Consider the following 21,539-nt stretch of genomic DNA (forward strand, 5'->3'; position numbering starts at 1 on the left):
CCGGAGAATTCAAGGAAACATATCACGCGACGTATCAAACATCATGAAATTAAAAATTATCAGCATCTAAGGTCATACCGATATCCTATGACCCAACTTGGTCACTCCGGAACCGGATACGGGTTGCCACTGGGGGACACTTCCGGAGGGTCTTTAAGTTAGGTAATTTTGGAAGGTTCAACTAAATTTATCTACTACAGAAAATTCAAACCGCCATCAATGAAATGGTTCCGGAATGGTAATCGGGCTCAGTTGTGTAGCTGCTAGTGTGATTGCTCTCACCCAGCCGGCCTGGGTTCGATCCCAGTCCCCGACCCCGTTCACATTTCTTAAGACGAGTAATGTGTCATCACACCTTCTATCGGATGGGGAAGTAGAACGTCGGTTCCAGCCTCAGTTGTTGTACGGTCATTTGATCATTCCAGATGTAGGAGTTTTCTCCCTGCTATAAGTACAAACAACACTCCAAACCAAGCCTCCTCCGGTGGAGTCCCTGGCGGCGGTTGGACTCCCAATCCAAAGGTCGTCAGTCCGAACCCTGGGATGGAAGGTTCCTTGGAAAATAAGAAGGATTTGGAGCTCTTCCCATTGAAACCTTTTAAATCTTAGGTTCGAGAAGAAACTTCAAACTTGGTTCTTTGCATATTCCACAAATTTCCTCCATTCCCAACCCATTTTCGGTTCCAAATTAATCAGGATGGGACGGAGGACATCGCCATCAGCAATTGTCTCCCAGTGGCCAGGTTGGATTAAAAGACGTGGGCAAGCTTCCCATGCGCCAGTGCCAACGCACACCGCGGGTTTGGTTTTCTAGCTTCGGTACGAGCCTGATCCCATTGTGTGTTGGTATTTCGGTTCATCGTACCAGCGCACCACGACAATCTCGGCTCGTCGCCTCGGTTGTGTGTCTGGCACTCACCCGAGGCATGAACCCAGCGTGCCGTGGTACGCGCCGTGGTATTGAAACCGGTTTGTACCGCCAGCGCGTACCACGGCACGTACCTCGGCTCGTGCCGAGTGAAGCACCTTGGTTCATACGTTGGGTTCATGCCTCGGGTGAGTGCCAGACACACAACCGAGGCGACGAGCCGAGATTGTCGTGGTGCGCTGGTACGTTGAACCAAAATACCCTCGGTTCGAGAGAGTCGGGTACGGGTGTAAACCGAACAAAGCAGGCGCAAAGCAAAACCGAGGTACAAGTGAACCGCGTGTACCGCACGGTGCAGGGAAGCTTGGACGTGGGCAAGACCTTTGGTGGTCATAATTTGCAATTTCATGAAGTTTGATATGTCACATGATATGCTTCCTTGCATACTCCGGAATTGTCCCCCAGTGGCCAGCGGCAACTGGTTCCAGCGTAACCAGGCTGGGTCACAGGATAGCGGCATGACCTTAGATGGTCATTATTTGCTATTTCATGAAGTTTGAAATGTCGCATGATTTGCTTCCCTGCATACTCAGGAAGTGTCCCCCAGTGGCCACCGGTAACCGATTCCGGCGTGACCAGGTTGGGTCATAAGATATCGGCATGACCTCAGATGATCGTAATTTTCAATTTCATGAAGTTTGATATGTCGCATGATATGCTTCCCTGCATACTCCGGAAGTGTCCCCCCGTGGCCACCGGTAACCGGTTCCGGCGTGAACAGGTTGGGTCAGAGGATAGCGGCATGACATTAGATGGTAATAATTTTCAATTGCATGAAGTTTGATACGTCGCATGGTAGGGTTCTTTGCATACTCCGGAAGTGTCACCCACTGGCCACTGGTAACCGCTTCCGGTGTAACCAGGTTGGGTCAGAGGATATCGGCATGACCTTGGATGGTCATAATTTTCAATTTCATGAAGTTTGATATGCAACATGATGGGTTTCTAGCGATACCATTATTGGAACCGTTTTGGTGGTACCCTGGAACCGGTTCCGGATTGGCCACAGTTGGCCGGAACGATCCCAAACAGTCCCGGTGGCCACAGTGCCCAAAAACGGTTCTGCCAGTCGGAATCGCAAAGTAGACGTTCTAACCTTTCATTTGCGGCCAAGACATCCAAAATCGGTCAAGATTCCGAATTTTGGCAGCCAAAAACATTTCTGGGTCATAGAAATCTGGAACGATCTGGAATCTGGAAGCAAACTCGCGTTTCACGTCCAAGATGGCATTCGTCACAAATCTGCTCCGGTCGGAGCAAACTCTAACGTTGCGGCCAGTACCGGTCCCGACCGCCGTACCTCCAGATGTTTTCGTCGGCGTACGTACCCCACCTCTGCGGTCCTTCATTCTGCGATGCGTGGCCGTTATTGTGTTCAACTCGCTGCGTGATTTGAAAACACGGAAGTGCCCTGCCAGGTGTGAAGTTGAATCCGCTGCGGCCGGTTCAAAATAGCTGCTTATTCCACCTCATCCTGTTGGTTCCAGGAGCTGGGGCCACCGAAGTCACGCGCGGACAATTCAAACTGCATATTCCGTCGAACCAAGTAATATTTTTCCGCCGGAACACTTCAATCCGCAATCACCGACAAAACCCGAAAAAAATCAAGCCAAACTCTATCTAGTTTGTTTTGAACTTTGACAGTTCAAAGTTTTAGTTGCGTTGCTAGCGTGTTGCCAAATATGGTAACTCGCTCCCAACCGAGGCGTTACGTTTTAGTTTAGCAACGCATTTGGCAACGACCGGTGTGGGAGCAAAGTTACTATCACGCGTTACAAAACCTTAAAACCTGCCTAATACTCACGCTGGTAAGGTTGCTCTAATGTCGCTTCTGTGTGTTTGACCCGTGCTCAAAGGTTTGGCTAAGAGATGACATGTGTGCGTGTGCGTAGGTCCTCGTGGATCAGAGCTTTCAAGTGAATGTTTGGGCTGGGAGTTGTGCAGTGGAGGTTTTTGTTTTTGTTGTCATTGGACGGCCGGAGGACTGGATTCGCTGTCTTGCTTATTGCCCGATGCCGAGGCCAACGAGAAGGCCAGCATCTCACCAGAATCAACTGAATCTGGATTTGGTGAGTTCGTTTCATGTTGATTGCATTACGAGTGTGTGAGTGAGATTGGGATGAACGGGAGAAGGTTGACATTTGTGGATCATGTGGATCGTAAACGCTCCACAGAAGTGTTGCCATATGGAGCAAATACAAACCTTCTGCAGACTTTTTAGAACATAAATTTTTGTATTAAAGAAGGCTAAAGTTTGTAGTTATTCACATTAAATCGCGCGCGGTTTTCTGTACGGTGTGAAATATTTTTCCAATAAGTAGCATTGATTTCAATTTGTTTCGGGTTTTTGCTATTTTGTGATCGATACTTTCGAATTTTGTGATCGATACTTTCTTTTCCGAAATAAAAAATATAAATTATGTGGAAAAACAGGAAAATAATAAAAACTAACTTAATCCACCTATGTGGTTGGTGCCTTCCTCACTCTTTTCCAACAATGGGTGATATGTAATATGATGGGTTTGGACACAAATTTGATCCAAAAAACACACATATCACTCAAGGGCTCATAAGTGGCATTATAAGTGGTCAGAACTCGAGACAGGGTTGCCAGATCTTTAATGTTTTGGACTCGTTGGAAAGGTCTTTCAATTACCTAACCAACGATGGGTCGGATGATGGGTCCGGACAATGTTTACATACATTTAAATGAAATCCAGCTACAAAAAAAGAAATCGAGACAGGGTTGCCAGATCTTCAATGTTGTGGACTCTTTGGAAAGGTCTTTCGATTACCTAATCAACGATGGGTCGGATGATGGATCCGGACATTGTTTACATACATTTAAATGAGATCCGGCTACAAAAAAGTACATAAATATCACTTAAGTGGTTATAACTCGAGACAGGGTTGCCAGATCTTCAATGTTGTAGATTCGTTGGAAAGGTCTTTCAATTACCTAACCAACGATGAGTCGGATGGTGGATCCGGACATTGTTTACATACATTTAAATGAGATCCGGCTACAAAAAAAAGTACATAAATATCACTTAAGTGGTCAGAACTCGAGACAGGGTTGCCAGATTATCAATGTTGTAGATTCGTTGGAAAGGTCTTTCAATTACCTAACCAACGATGGGTCGGATGATGGATCCGGACATTGTTTACATACATTTAAGTGAGATCCGGCTTCAAAAAAGTATACAAATATCACTTAAGTGGTCAGAACTCGAGACAGGGTTGCCAGATCTTCAATGTTGTAGATTCGTTGGAAAGGTCTTTCAATTACCAAACCAACGATGGATCGGATGATGGATCCGGACATTGTTTACATACATTTAAATGAGATACGGCTACAAAAAAAGTACATAAATATCACTTAAGTGGTTATAACTCGAGACAGGGTTGCCAGATCTTCAATGTTGTAGATTCGTTGGAAAGGTCTTTCAATTACCTAACCAACGATGGGTCGGATGATGGATCCGGACATCGTTTACATACATTTAAGTGAGATCCGGCTTCAAAAAAGTACATAAATATCACTTAAGTGGTTATAACTCGAGACAGGGTTGCCAGATCTTCAATGTTGTAGATTCGTTGTAAAGGTTTTTCAATTACCTAACCAACGATGGGTCGGATGATGGATCCGGACATTGTTTACATACATTTAAGTGAGATCCGGCTTCAAAAAAGTATACAAATATCACTTAAGTGGTCAGAACTCGAGACAGGGTTGCCAGATCTTCAATGTTGTAGATTCGTTGGAAAGGTCTTTCAATTACCAAATCAACGATGGATCGGATGATGGATCCGGACATTGTTTACATACATTTAAATGAGATACGGCTACAAAAAAAGTACATAAATATCACTTAAGTGGTTATAACTCGAGACAGGGTTGCCAGATTATCAATGTTGTAGATTCGTTGGAAAGGTCTTTCAATTACCTAACCAACGATGTGTCGGATGATGGATCCGGACATTGTTTACATACATTTAAATGAGATCCGGCTACAAAAAAGTACATAAATATCACTTAAGTGGTTATAACTCGAGACAGGGTTGCCAGATCTTCAATGTTGTAGATTCGTTGGAAAGGTCTTTCAATTACCTAACCAACGATGGGTCGGATGATGGATCCGGACATCGTTTACATACATTTAAGTGAGATCCGGCTTCAAAAAAGTACATAAATATCACTTAAGTGGTTATAACTCGAGACAGGGTTGCCAGATCTTCAATGTTGTAGATTCGTTGTAAAGGTTTTTCAATTACCTAACCAACGATGGGTCGGATGATGGATCCGGACATTGTTTACATACATTTAAATGAGATCCGGCTACAAAAAAAGTACATAAATATCACTTAAGTGGTTATAACTCGAGACACGGTCGCCAGATTACACTACTCGACAAAACAAAACTTGTGTCAACGGATTCACGATATCTCATCCGTTCCTGAGAGAAAAGGCATCCCCGAATCCGATGCAATCGACAGAATTTGATTTTATGTCCACGCGGACTGATGAAAAGTTGGTACATTTTTTAACATAAAAAATCGAACAATTTAAAAAAAACCATGCGTCTCCTCCCAATTATATGAGCCATCTACAAGAATATGGAAGCGCCTGGTGCATAGCCATTTCCTTTAAGCACAACGGAAACAACCAATACAAATGTATAAAAAAGTTGTCAAGTTCTCGGGGGGTCCACAGCTAGCATTTTTTGTACGATTATAAAAAATAAATATTAAAAGTTTAAAATTAATTTATTTAAAAAACATATTTTTTGATTTATTTGTTTACTAAAATTTTATGTATCTCAAAGATCTATGGGTACTTCGGGATGTCCATGGTCATCCAAGGACTGCCTGGAGTTAATATCTACGAGTCTACCGCCGTAACAAGCAAGAGGTCGTCGGTTTTTGACCCCGGATCATGTGCGTATAGCATCAGTGCATATGGTAGACTACTGTATGAATGTGTTGGGATGTCCATGGTCATCCAAGGACTCCCTGGAGTTAAGATCTACGAGTCTACCGCCGTAACAAGCAAGAGGTCGTCGGATTTTGACCCCGAATCTTGTGTGTTTAGCATCAGTGAATATGGTAGACTACTATATGAATGTGTTGGGATGTTCATGGGCATCCGAGGACTCCCTGGAGTTAAGATCTACGAGTCTACCGCCGTAACAAGCAAGAGGTCGTCGGATTTTGACCCCGGATCATGTGCGTATAGCATCAGTGCATATGGTAGACTACTGTATGAATGTGTTGGGATGTCCATGGTCATCCAAGGACTCCCTGGAGTTAAGATCTACGAGTCTACCGCCGTAACAAGCAAGAGGTCGTCGGATTTTGACCCCGAATCTTGTGTGTTTAGCATCAGTGAATATGGTAGACTACTATATGAATGTGTTGGGATGTTCATGGGCATCCGAGGACTCCCTGGAGTTAAGATCTACGAGTCTACCGCCGTAACAAGCAAGAGGTCGTCGGATTTTGACCCCAGATCATGTGCGTATAGCATCAGTGCATATGGTAGACTACTATATGAATGTGTTGGGATGTCCATGGTCATCCAAGGACTCCCTGGAGTTAAGATCTACGAGTCTACCGCCGTAACAAGCAAGAGGTCGTCGGATTTTGACCCCGGATCATGTGCGTATAGCATCAGTGAATATGGTAGACTACTATATGAATGTGTTGGGATGTCCATGGTCATCCAAGGACTCCCTGGAGTTAAGATCTACGAGTCTACCGCCGTAACAAGCAAGAGGTCGTCGGATTTTGACCCCGAATCTTGTGTGTTTAGCATCAGTGCATATGGTAGACTACTATATGAATGTGTTGGGATGTTCATGGGCATCCGAGGACTCCCTGGAGTTAAGATCTACGAGTCTACCGCCGTAACAAGCAAGAGGTCGTTGGATTTTGACCACGGATCATGTGCGTATAGCATCAGTGCATATGGTAGACTACTGTATGAATGTGTTGGGATGTTCATGGTCATCCAAGGACTCCCTGGAGTTAAGATCTACGAGTCTACCGCCGTAACAAGCAAGAGGTCGTCGGATTTTGACCCCAGATCATGTGCGTATAGCATCAGTGCATATGGTAGACTACTATATGAATGTGTTGGGATGTTCATGGTCATCCAAGGACTCCCTGGAGTTAAGATCTACGAGTCTACCGCCGTAACAAGCAAGAGGTCGTCGGATTTTGACCCCGAATCTTGTGTGTTTAGCATCAGTGAATATGGTAGACTACTATATGAATGTGTTGGGATGTTCATGGGCATCCGAGGACTCCCTGGAGTTAAGATCTACGAGTCTACCGCCGTAACAAGCAAGAGGTCGTCGGATTTTGACCCCGGATCATGTGCGTATAGCATCAGTGCATATGGTAGACTACTATATGAATGTGTTGGGATGTCCATGGTCATCCAAGGACTCCCTGGAGTTAAGATCTACGAGTCTACCGCCGTAACAAGCAAGAGGTCGTCGGATTTTGACCCCGAATCTTGTGTGTTTAGCATCAGTGCATATGGTAGACTACTATATGAATGTGTTGGGATGTTCATGGGCATCCGAGGACTCCCTGGAGTTAAGATCTACGAGTTGACCCCGGATCATGTGCGTATAGCATCAGTGCATATGGTAGACTACTATATGAATGTGTTGGGATGTCCATGGTCATCCAAGGACTCCCTGGAGTTAAGATCTACGAGTCTACCGCCGTAACAAGCAAGAGGTCGTCGGATTTTGACCCCGAATCTTGTGTGTTTAGCATCAGTGCATATGGTAGACTACTATATGAATGTGTTGGGATGTTCATGGTCATCCAAGGACTCCCTGGAGTTAAGATCTACGAGTCTACCGCCGTAACAAGCAAGAGGTCGTCGGATTTTGACCCCGGATCTTGTGTGTTTAGCATCAGTGAATATGGTAGACTACTATATGAATGTGTTGGGATGTTCATGGGCATCCGAGGACTCCCTGGAGTTAAGATCTACGAGTCTACCGCCGTAACAAGCAAGAGGTCGTCGGATTTTGACCCCGGATCATGTGCGTATAGCATCAGTGCATATGGTAGACTACTATATGAATGTGTTGGGATGTCCATGGTCATCCAAGGACTCCCTGGAGTTAAGATCTACGAGTCTACCGCCGTAACAAGCAAGAGGTCGTCGGATTTTGATCCCGAATCTTGTGTGTTTAGCATCAGTGCATATGGTAGACTACTATATGAATGTGTTGGGATGTTCATGGGCATCCGAGGACTCCCTGGAGTTAAGATCTACGAGTCTACCGCCGTAACAAGCAAGAGGTCGTTGGATTTTGACCACGGATCATGTGCGTATAGCATCAGTGCATATGGTAGACTACTGTATGAATGTGTTGGGATGTTCATGGTCATCCAAGGACTCCCTGGAGTTAAGATCTACGAGTCTACCGCCGTAACAAGCAAGAGGTCGTCGGATTTTGACCCCGAATCTTGTGCGTATAGCTTCAGTGGATATGGTAGACTACTATATGAATGTAATGGGATGTCCATGGTCATCCGAGGACTCCCTGGAGTTAAGATCTACGAGTCTACCGCCGTAACAAGCAAGAGGTTGTCGGATTTTGACCCCGAATATTGTGTGTATAGCATCAGTGCATATGGTAGACTACTGTATGAATGTGTTGGGATGTTCATGGTCATCCGAGGACTCCCTGGAGTTAAGATCTACGAGTCTACCGCCGTAACAAGCAAGAGGTCGTCGCATTTTGACCCCGGATCATGTGCGTATAGCATCAGTGCATATGGTAGACTACTATATGAATGTGTTGGGATGTTCATGGTCATCCAAGGACTCCCTGGAGTTAAGATCTACGAGTCTACCGCCGTAACAAGCAAGGACAATATGGGTAAATATTCAGAAGAGCAAGGAGAACGCTTTCATCAAGACATGAAAGATTTTGAAAAAAAATATCAAGGGCATTACGATGCAAATATGATGGCGGATTATGTCTGGAGTAAATGTGTAAAAAATAGTGGTATTGAATACAAACGAAAGGCTTGACGAGATCAATCAATCAATCGATGTTAAGTAATCGAAATATTCAATTGTGAACGATGAACAAAAATCCTTGCTTACCACTTAAGCCAAACGGCGACCTATTGTTTGTTACGGCGGTAGACTCGTAGACTCCAGGGACTCCTTGGATGACCATGGACATCCCAACACATTCATATAGTAGTCTACCATATGCACTGATGCTATACACACAAGATTCGGGGTCAAAATCCGACGACCTCTTGCTTGTTACGGCGGTAGACTCGTAGATCTTAACTCCAGGGAGTCCTTGGATGACCATGAACATCCCAACACATTCATATAGTAGTCTACCATATGCACTGATGCTATACGCACATGATCCGGGGTCAAAATCCGACGACCTCTTGCTTGTTACGGCGGTAGACTCGTAGATCTTAACTCCAGGGAGTCCTCGGATGACCATGAACATCCCAACACATTCATACAGTAGTCTACCATATGCACTGATGCTATACGCACATGATTCGGGGTCAAAATCCGACGACCTCTTGCTTGTTACGGCGGTAGACTCGTAGATCTTAACTCCAGGGAGTCCTTGGATGACCATGAACATCCCAACACATTCATATAGTAGTCTACCATATGCACTGATGCTATACGCACATGATCCGGGGTCAAAATCCGACGACCTCTTGCTTGTTACGGCGGTAGACTCGTAGATCTTAACTCCAGGGAGTCCTCGGATGACCATGAACATCCCAACACATTCATATAGTAGTCTACCATATGCACTGATGCTATACGCACATGATTCGGGGTCAAAATCCGACGACCTCTTGCTTGTTACGGCGGTAGACTCGTAGATCTTAACTCCAGGGAGTCCTTGGATGACCATGAACATCCCAACACATTCATATAGTAGTCTACCATATGCACTGATGCTAAACACACAAGATTCGGGGTCAAAATCCGACGACCTCTTGCTTGTTACGGCGGTAGACTCGTAGATCTTAACTCCAGGGAGTCCTTGGATGACCATGGACATCCCAACACATTCATATAGTAGTCTACCATATGCACTGATGCTATACGCACATGATCCGGGGTCAAAATCCGACGACCTCTTGCTTGTTACGGCGGTAGACTCGTAGAACTTAACTCCAGGGAGTCCTTGGATGACCATGGACATCCCAACACATTCATATAGTAGTCTACCATATGCACTGATGCTAAACACACAAGATTCGGGGTCAAAATCCGACGACCTCTTGCTTGTTACGGCGGTAGACTCGTAGATCTTAACTCCAGGGAGTCCTTGGATGACCATGGACATCCCAACACATTCATATAGTAGTCTACCATATGCACTGATGCTATACGCACATGATCTGGGGTCAAAATCCGACGACCTCTTGCTTGTTACGGCGGTAGACTCGTAGATCTTAACTCCAGGGAGTCCTTGGATGACCATGAACATCCCAACACATTCATATAGTAGTCTACCATATGCACTGATGCTATACGCACATGATCCGTGGTCAAAATCCAACGACCTCTTGCTTGTTACGGCGGTAGACTCGTAGATCTTAACTCCAGGGAGTCCTTGGATGACCATGAACATCCCAACACATTCATATAGTAGTCTACCATATGCACTGATGCTATACGCACATGATTCGGGGTCAAAATCCGACGACCTCTTGCTTGTTACGGCGGTAGACTCGTAGATCTTAACTCCAGGGAGTCCTTGGATGACCATGAACATCCCAACACATTCATACAGTAGTCTACCATATGCACTGATGCTATACGCACATGATCCGTGGTCAAAATCCAACGACCTCTTGCTTGTTACGGCGGTAGACTCGTAGATCTTAACTCCAGGGAGTCCTTGGATGACCATGAACATCCCAACACATTCATACAGTAGTCTACCATATGCACTGATGCTATACGCACATGATCTGGGGTCAAAATCCGACGACCTCTTGCTTGTTACGGCGGTAGACTCGTAGATCTTAACTCCAGGGAGTCCTTGGATGACCATGAACATCCCAACACATTCATACAGTAGTCTACCATATGCACTGATGCTATACGCACATGATCCGTGGTCAAATTCCAACGACCTCTTGCTTGTTACGGCGGTAGACTCGTAGATCTTAACTCCAGGGAGTCCTCGGATGCCCATGAACATCCCAACACATTCATATAGTAGTCTACCATATGCACTAATGCTATACGCACATGATTCGGGGTCAAAATCCGACAACCTCTTGCTTGTTACAGCGGTAGACTCGTAGATCTTAACTCCAGGGAGTCCTCGGATGACCATGGACATCCCATTACATTCATATAGTAGTCTACCATATCCACTGAAGCTATACGCACATGATCTGGGGTCAAAATCCGACGACCTCTTGCTTGTTACGGCGGTAGACTCGTAGATCTTAACTCCAGGGAGTCCTTGGATGACCATGAACATCCCAACACATTCATATAGTAGTCTACTATATGCACTGATGCTATACGCACATGATCCGAGGTCAAAATCCAACGACCTCTTGCTTGTTACGGCGGTAGACTCGTAGATCTTAACTCCAGGGAGTCCTTGGATGACCATGAACATCCCAACACATTCATACAGTAGTCTACCATATGCACTGATGCTATACGCACATGATCCGGGGTCAAAATCCGACGACCTCTTGCTTGTTACGGCGGTAGACTCGTAGATCTTAACTCCAGGGAGTCCTCGGATGCCCATGAACATCCCAACACATTCATATAGTAGTCTACCATATTCACTGATGCTAAACACACAAGATTCGGGGTCAAAATCCGACGACCTCTTGCTTGTTACGGCGGTAGACTCGTAGATCTTAACTCCAGGGAGTCCTTGGATGACCATGGACATCCCAACACATTCATACAGTAGTCTACCATATGCACTGATGCTATACGCACATGATCCGGGGTCAAAAACCGACGACCTCTTGCTTGTTACGGCGGTAGACTCGTAGATATTAACTCCAGGCAGTCCTTGGATGACCATGGACATCCCGAAGTACCCATAGATCTTTGAGATACATAAAATTTTAGTAAACAAATAAATCAAAAAATATGTTTTTTAAATAAATTAATTTTAAACTTTTAATATTTATTTTTTATAATCGTACAAAAAATGCTAGCTGTGGACCCCCCGAGAACTTGACAACTTTTTTATACATTTGTATTGGTTGTTTCCGTTGTGCTTAAAGGAAATGGCTATGCACCAGGCGCTTCCATATTCTTGTAGATGGCTCATATAATTGGGAGGAGACGCATGGTTTTTTTTAAATTGTTCGATTTTTTATGTTAAAAAATGTACCAACTTTTCATCAGTCCGCGTGGACATAAAATCAAATTCTGTCGATTGCATCGGATTCGGGGATGCCTTTTCTCTCAGGAACGGATGAGATATCGTGAATCCGTTGACACAAGTTTTGTTTTGTCGAGTAGTGTTATCAATGTTGTAGATTCGTGGGAAAGGTCTTTCAATTATCTAACCAACGATGTGTCGGATGATGGATCCGGACATTGTTTACATACATTTAAATGAGATCCGGCTACAAAAAAGTACATAAATATCACTTAAGTGGTTATAACTCGAGACAGGGTTGCCAGATCTTCAAAGTTGTGGACTCGTTGGAAAGGTCTTTCAATTACCTAAATAACGATGTATAACATGATGATGTTTGGTTCAGTTTACTGCCATTTATTCATCTTCCGAAAATATGCGAAAACACATTTGTATACATAACTTTTGAACTACTTATCGAAACTTCAAACAATTCAATAGCACCGTATGGGACCCTAAACCAAGTCGAATGCGACTGGTTTGGTCGAAATCGGTTCAGCCAGTGCTGAGAAAACTGCGTGACATTATTGGTCACATACACACACACATACACACACACATACCCACACACATACACACACACATACACACACACATACACACAGACATTTGTTCAGTTTTCGATTCTGAGTCGATATGTATACATCAAGGTGGGTTTTCGAGCTTTTAATAAAAAGTTCAATTTTAGAGCAGGATTATAGCCTTACCTCAGTGAGGAAGGCAAAATAACCTAAAGGCATTAAATTTTGGACCTATCATTCCGCAGCCGGCTGCCTAAGATTAACCATTTCAAATAATATAAAACATAAAAAATAAATAAAAATAAGTGCTCTTAACAGCAGCATGTAAATCTACGTAGGTCTTATCTTTGTTATAAATAACATGATTCTCGTTTAAAACATAATTTAAATACATCAAAACTACGTAACGTTAGGCAAATTCTCCACTGAACATTTTAAGTATCTAAATCAGTAATTCTAATTAATTAGTTTTTTGTGTGACTGGCTGAGTGAATGAATGAATGAAAGAGTATGAAAATTATTAATGAAATATTTGGTTTCAGGGCAAGCTTACTGCTGATATAAATACGATCGGGTAGCGTTTTTCGGTAGTCGTGTAATCGATTTTTATATTAATGTTCATGAATAAACAAATTTAGTCCGATAGTTAAGTCCGAGCCACGCGTCGGGTCAGTTTTGTTATTCGCGTTCGTTGCCGTGTTTTATAAATGATATAGCCGTTTTCCCTAGAATTATTTCTACAATTTGAAAATATGTGCTTTGTAGGTGCGCTATACGCTTGCGAGGTATAAATTTAAAATTCAAAAAGACGTTTCCCGTAAAACGCGTGAAAAAACTCTCAGCATTATAGCCCGGAGAGCACGATAACGAGTATTTCACCTACGCGATTGCCAAGCCCTTCTTGTAGCTTCGTAGCTCATCAGTAATCGGTCGCTATTCTTATAACTATTCACAACTTGAAATCGTCTATGATCCACTCGAACAAAACACTTTACGAGGAGTTTAATATCTTACATGTTAAATACATTCTTTGTGGTTTTATCTTTCCACAGCCGGCTGTCTAAGATAATCCATCTGATCGTAAATAAATCACAAATAAACGGGAATAGTCTCAACAGCAGCATCCGATTGCTTGCCTTGGGAATAATACATCACCCCATTAAACAAAACTTACCGATTATTTGGGTCACATCATCATCTTCTATGATGAATCCTGACCATCACCCTTCCCTACTAACAAAATCCCAAGTAGAAGTGGTTTTCCGGCACACGCGGGGGTGTGGATATCGTATAGAACCCACCCTTGGTAGCAGCCTGTGCTAACTAACATTCCCGTCCCATTCCCTCGAGATCTACAAACTGACATGGCGGGCGCCGTTGGTGGCCAACGACTGTGACCTATCTGCAGCAGTTCTAGTTTTGATGATCTTGATGTTTTATCTTTTCATCGCATTCATGCATGCTGTTGATAAGAGAAACATCACCAGATCGTTGGGGCGTATGATCGGTTGTTCTGATAGGTTATTACGGTCCTGTTCAGCAACGGAGAAGGACAACCATGGGTGGTCTCTCATGCTCATGCTCATGCTCATGCTCATGTAAACTATGTCCGGATCCACCATCCAACCCATCGTTGGTTGGGTTATCAAAAAACATTTCCAACGAGTCTAAAACATTAAAGATCTGGCAACCCTGTCTCGAGATATGGCCACTTAAGTGATATTTATGTACTTTTTTATTCCGGATCTTAAAAATAGATGAAATTTTTGTACAATTCCATCATATCAGCCATTTTTGGTAATAAGTGAGGAAGGCTCCAACCACATAGGTGGATGAAGTTAGTTTTTGGGTGAAATTTTGAGATTTTTTTTTTGCTAAAGTCGAAAATTTGTATTTTTTCAATTCAAGCGGAAAATTCACGATCTTTTAACCCTCGCCTCTAGACAGTCTTTAATCTAATAATTTGGCAAAAAAGTAATCTATTTTAATGTTATTTGTTGTAGACTTAATAGTGAAAACATGTTAATAACATGTTTTAATAGACTCATAAAAAATCTTAAAATTAATAACGAAGAGAAGCCAAATTGGCAAAAGATAATAAATTAAGGATCAAAATGTCTTAAAACCACCAATAAAATCAATTCCTAAACAACATTTATAAAAAAATGCTCAAATTATTTTAAGCAGTGAAGAGTTATGTTTTTATGACAATTTTAATTTTATGTTTTATGTTTAAAGTTTTATAAATTAATTGCCTAGTTGAATTTTCAACGGTTTTCGATTAGATATTTTTAAAGCTATTTTGTTTTCTGTTAAGATTGTAGTTTGACTTTTTGAACAATGCAATGTGTTTTATTGCTTTACATTAACACATTTTATTGAATGTCAAATACCTCAAATGTACAAATTCAGCATAGTTCAAAGTTTCGTTTGTCTAAGGTTGGATTATTCAAAGCATTCTATAGAACAATTCAAGAGTTTTTTTTAAAAAAAAGGTCCATAAAGCTATTGTCTTTCATATGTTTATAGGACCTATTTAAAAAAACGCTAGAATTGGATTGGAATCATGAAAAAAAATTAAATCGAATTTAGCGACCCCAAAATATTCAAATTTTAATAGTTTATGGCCTGTTTCATTGCCAAATAAATATTCCCACCGCCATATTGGGTCACACAATCCCGTATCACTTTTGATCATTTTTGGAGACAAATTTAAGCTGAAAAACCTGAAACGAGACAGAGAAAATATCATTCGTTCCCGTTCCCCGAAATTAAATTTTGGCAAGGACTTTGGGAAATCGAGTCTGAACTGTACCTAGAAATCAAATAATTTTCTACTCAAACTAGAGTTTTTTACAGATATACAATGTAATAAAAGAAAAGCAGTATATTTTTGATAATAAAACAAACAAAAACAAAGCTAAAAAATCAAATTATCATAAAAAATAAAAACAAAAATTGTTAACGTGAAAAAAACACAAAATTTGAAATTAAAATTTATACCCTATCCAAACCGAAGTACACTTTTCCTATAATGATTTTTTTGATCTTAATTGAGCTATTGTGATTACCTTGTAATGTTTAGGGAAGAAGCATTTTAATCCATTTTCTTCCGCATTTATTCCCTACTGCATACCGTCCTGCATCGTTAACCGTCTGTATTCCATAAACTGCAGTAGCCCGCCAGGCAATCAGCCATCCACAACACAACACAACGCTCAGCTCAGAGCCAGAGCGCTCCTTCAATAAAGGCGCGCGCGCCCGCTAAATCATCTCGTTGAAAGGATGCTGACGAATTGTGCTCACGAGAAGAAAAAAAAACTCACTCACACTCGATCTTGAAGCCGTTTCGATCTTCGATACAAAGACTCTCCAAATACAACATTTCTAGATTAAATTTTCAAAAGGTCCTATCTGCATAGGAAACCCATGAGGGATAGGTTGTTTTGAAAATTTAATCTAGATTTAAGGTCGAAGGCGGAAACGCACCCGAAAGCCGAAGTTTCAATTAAAAATGTTGAGACGAAATACCAAAAAAATGTCACGTACTTTTGGTGATGTTGTTTTTTTTTCCTTCAACTCAAAAAACCAGTTGTTGACGATGTTCTTCGCCGCTTACAGCGGCAGTAGCTCTCGCTGGTGACCGATGTTTGACGAAGATGTTTGCTGGAGCACCATTCCCGCCCTTCTTCCACTCCAAAAAACAATCCCAGACTCAGAACGCACAAGCCCCAACAAGCAACGCACAATGAGGCGTTAATATCCTTCCGATTGATCTACGACGATCGTGACTTCAACTCGAGGACGCGACGAACCTCGAACGAACGAACTCCGGTCGTGAACCTGCCGAACCGCGCCAACGAATTCAACTGGAGTCGCAAGGCGCGCGACTCAGCCGCCGAAGTTGGGCAGAGATCAGATCAGGAAAAGGAAGAAAAAAAAACACGAAGTTTGCAACGACGAAGAGCGAGCGCGAGAGGCGAGTCGTCGAGAGTCGTCGCGACGACAACAGCCGAGCGAAGCGATGTGGCGAATGAGACGGTCAGATCGTGGAGTTCAAGCGGCATTTTTGTGAGGTCTGGTCAATATGAAGATGTTGTCTTATTTCAAGAAATTTTAAATAACTTCATAATCAATCTTAAATTGAAATATGGGAGAATTATTAATGCGAAACGAGAAATAATATTTTTGTTTTTAATAATTAGGCGCCTTTCAGATAGAACATTTTTTTCAATTTTAAATTTCCCATCTCTCAAATCTCTCCAATAACCTCATTTTTGTGATTTTATTCCATGTAGTTTTTCAAACGAATACGATCTTGTTTTTCTAATTTCATTTCATGCAAAACCTTTTTTTGTTCTGTTGAAATTTTAAACTAAATTTAGCTAATATATTTGAAGTTTTTCTACTTCTTGCCGGAATCGAGATTTCCTATCTTTTTCTAGCAAAAGTTTTTTGTCACGACTTCTAGCTGGATTTTTTTTAACTGACCGCTCGATATGTCAGCCAACACATTTCGCAGAGCTGTGACATTAATTTAAGTTTTTGTCTCCCCCCTTCAAATTTGGCCCGAAAAATCAGGGGGCAAAAAAATATTTTTTCAAAAAAAAATCAAAATTTCAATGGAAATTTAAGTACGTTTAGAATCACTTTTAGCATATTTGTGTTGATTTAAAAATCTTTTGAAGTTTTGAAAATTATCGAAGTTTAAGGTTTTTTTTTCGCTAAATTTTTTTTTTCCGTCAAAGTTTTCATTGCAAAACAACCGAACTAGTGTAAAATGCATTTTAAAACACTTTTTCCATGCAAATGCTGAAACTATGGCTTGTTATTTCAATATTTATATTTTTCTTTTATTTGTTTGCCCCCCTCTCGACCCCAGCCGAGGGACAAAAACTTTGAAAAATCGGTCTAAATGGAAAAAGAAACCTTTTTTGAACTTATCGTTTTTTACCGATTTTAGCAATCTAGGAAGCACTGAACGGTTATTACCTGAGATTTTAAGAAAAAAAGATTCAGGATCGAAATATCAGGCATAACACTTGAAAAGGTCGTATGAGACTTAAAATGCCGTTTAGAACATGTCTGAAAATATTTTTATCGGATTCTCCGGATAATTTATCTCCATATAAAAAAACTTTTTCAAGATTTGTGGGGGATTGCTGATTGATATCATGGACATTTTCTATATGAAATTTTTTTTTTTTTCGGAAAAGTTTTAGGTTTTGTTCAAAATTGCCCCGAAAAGTCAAAAATATCTCCTTTATGTTATTTTTTTTATAACAAAACCAAGATACTCTAAATTCTATGTTTATCAATTTTTAAAAAAATCTCTGCGTATTACCAAAAAAAGTCAGCAAACTGAAGTAAATCTTTTATTCGAATCATAACTTAACAGGTAATAAAAACGGCACAATTATAAAAAAAATAGAAAGGTTTTTTATTCCTTAATACAATTTATCAAAATTGTTTAGTAGTTTTCGCAAACATGTTGATATGATTTCTTGGTTTTGATCAAGAACAATCGTGTGCTCAAAAATGCACTTTTTTATTCTCAAAACATTAGGCTGGTACAAATATTTTTAAAAGTTTTTGTCAACCCCCCCCCCCCCCCCCTTCAAAATTGGCCCGAAAAATCAGGGGGCAAAAAAAATATTTTTGCAATAAACTTCAAAATTTCAATGAAAATTCAAGTGCAACCAGCTGAAATCAAATTAAAATACATTCTTCTGCGTTTAAAATCATTTTTAGCATGTTTGGGTTTATTAAAAAATCTTTATTTTTTTGAAAATTTTCGATGCAAAATCTTTTTTTTCGATACAATTTTTTTTTGTCAGATCTTAGATTTTTTGAAAACTAGAGATTGCAAAACAACTGAACTAGTGTAAAATGCATTTTAAAACACTTTTTTCATTTAAATGAAGACTATGGCTTGTTATTTAAATTTTTATATTTTTTTATTTTTTTGCCCCCCTCTTGACCTTGGCCAGGGCCGAGGGACAAAAACTTTTTTAAATATTTGCATCGGCCTTATTTTGCTCAATTGTCAAATCTGTCCTTGATTCGATTATACGAAGTTTCAAAGATATTTTTTCGATAACTGGACATTGGATAACCGTAGCTTCAGACATTTTAGTTTGGACTGTAATGGTTTGATTTTATTGTATTACAAACCAGACCCCATTTAAACGTCACTGGTCGGCAAACGACGCGATGATGGAGTGTTTGTATACAACATGCTCCACCGAAAAACCCACCGCGCCAAGACCTGGGTCCAACGCTCAACCCGAACCCAAACCTGAGATGATGACCAGTAGTGGATGTGTGTGGGGTGCCCGAAGTTTTAAAGAGAGTGAGAATGGGAGGCAAAAAAAGAGGGAGCATAAAAAACTGTTGAATCACGAAGCTCACGTTTGCGAACGAAAACATGGAGTTGAGACTTTGGGCTCAGAAGTGACTTATGAGATTTTGGTGTAAGCTTCCTACACGCAAACACATGTACCACCGTAGCCGGTAATTAGAACAACAGCATCGTTTAAAATGAGAATATAAGTCGGTTAGTTTAAAGTTTTATTGGTTGAACTGATCTTCTATTTTAGTTTATTTATTTTGTTTTTCCTTTTCATTCCTCACTTCAGAAGTAGTTCAATGCCGCAAAGTCGTTCACTCAACTTCGTCTGGAGTGTTCTCTCTTTCTTCAACTTCAACTTCCAAAGCCCCCCTTGAGCTACTCTATTGCCTCGTCAATTGTGATTTCGGTGGGGTCTCTCCGCTGAGCTCGCTTGATTGCACAACTCAACTCGGCTCGGCTCGGCACAAGGATAAGTGTCCAGTCCACGTCACTCGCAATGACCGGTTCACTATGGAAGTTACATTAATTAATGTCTATGGCCGGCCAGATTGACCAGCAGAACGGGTTGAACGGGGTTTGGGGGGACTGAACCAACCACCACAGCGGTGCCGGCGGTGATGAATAGTTTTTGCCACATGTGTGACGGAATGTGCGTAGCGTGTCCGACGAACCCGTGTTGAACTAGCTGGCCAGACAGCATCAGGTTTCATCGGTACAGAACCGGAAACTTGAGAGGACATGGGTGCATCGCATGACCGCGTTGGACTTGTTTCAGATTGTTTAAATTGCTGTGCAAATGTCATTAGGTAATAAGACCACATTAGACATGGTAGATAACAAGAATAATGCGGTGCACGGAAAGCTGGAGAAGCAACAAAAAACAAACAACAAACAACAAACAACAAACAACAAACAACAAACAACAAACAACAAACAACAAACAACAAACAACAAACAACAAACAACAAACAACAAACAACAAACAACAAACAACAAACAACAAACAACAAACAACAAACAACAAACAACAAACAACAAACAACAAACAACAAACAAAAACAACAAACAACAAACAACAAACAACAAACAACAAACAACAAACAACAAACAACAAACAACAAACAACAAACAATAACAATAACAATAACATTTAACATTTAACATTTAACATTTAACATTTAACATTTAACATTTAACATTAAACATTAAACATTAAACATTAAACATTTAACATTTAACATTTAACATTTAACATTTAACATTTAACATTTAACATTTAACATTTAACATTTAACATTTAACATTTAACATTTAACATTTAACATTTAACATTTAACATTTAACATTTAACATTTAACATTTAACATTTAACATTTAACATTTAACATTTAACATTTAACTCAAGCCTCCCTGCACCGTGCGGTACACGCGGTTCGCTTGTACCTCGGGTTTGCTTTGCGCCTGCTTTGTTCGGTTTACACCCGTACCCGACTCACACGAACCGAGGGTATTTTGGTTCATCGTACCAGCGCACCACGACACTCTCGGTTCGCCGCGTCGGTTTTGTGTCTGGCACTCACCCATGGCATGAACCCAGTATATGAGCCAAGGTGCTTCACTCGTTACGAGCCGAGGTACGTGCCGTGGTACGCGCTGGCGGTACAAAACGGGTTCAATACCACGACACGTACCACGGCACGCTGGGTTCATGCCATGGGTGAGTGCCAGACACAAAACCGATGGGGCGAGCCGAGAGTGTCGTGGTGCGCTGGTACGATGTACCAAGATACCAATACACAAATGGGTTCAGGCACGTACCGAAGCTAGAAAATCAAACCCGCGGTGTGCGTTGGCACTGGCGCATGGGAAGCTTGCATTTAACATTTAACATTTAACATTTAACATTTAACATTTAACATTTAACATTTAACATTTAACATTTAACATTTAACATTTAACATTTAACATTTAACATTTAACATTTAACATTTAACATTTAACATTTAACATTAAACATTTAACATTTAACATTTAACATTTAACATTTAACATTTAACATTTAACATTTAACATTTAACATTTAACATTTAACATTTAACATTTAACATTTAACATTTAACATTTAACATTTAACATTTAACATTTAACATTTAACATTTAACATTTAACATTTAACATTTAACATTTAACATTTAACATTTAACATTTAACATTTGGGTAATTCTCTACCAACTCACACGAAATCGGGAAAAGTTGCCCCGACCCCTCTTCGATTTGCGTGAAACTTTGTCCTAAGG

At 41.0% G+C, this 21,539-nt stretch overlaps 1 protein-coding gene across 1 annotated transcript in view; it reads right to left on the minus strand.

The window, feature by feature from the left end:
* LOC120419489 (protein prickle-like) overlaps nucleotides 1-16,257 on the minus strand; it is a 153,965-nt gene extending 137,708 nt beyond the window's left edge. Inside the window, exon 1 of the mRNA XM_052711167.1 lies at nucleotides 15,962-16,257. The gene's annotated coding sequence lies outside the window, so the exon portion shown is untranslated. The remainder of the gene's footprint in view (nucleotides 1-15,961) is intronic.
* Between the last annotated feature and the right edge of the window lie 5,282 nt (nucleotides 16,258-21,539).

This window comes from Culex pipiens, chromosome 3 (assembly GCF_016801865.2).
Source record: "Culex pipiens pallens isolate TS chromosome 3, TS_CPP_V2, whole genome shotgun sequence".
Classification (NCBI taxonomy): Eukaryota; Metazoa; Arthropoda; class Insecta; order Diptera; family Culicidae; genus Culex; species Culex pipiens.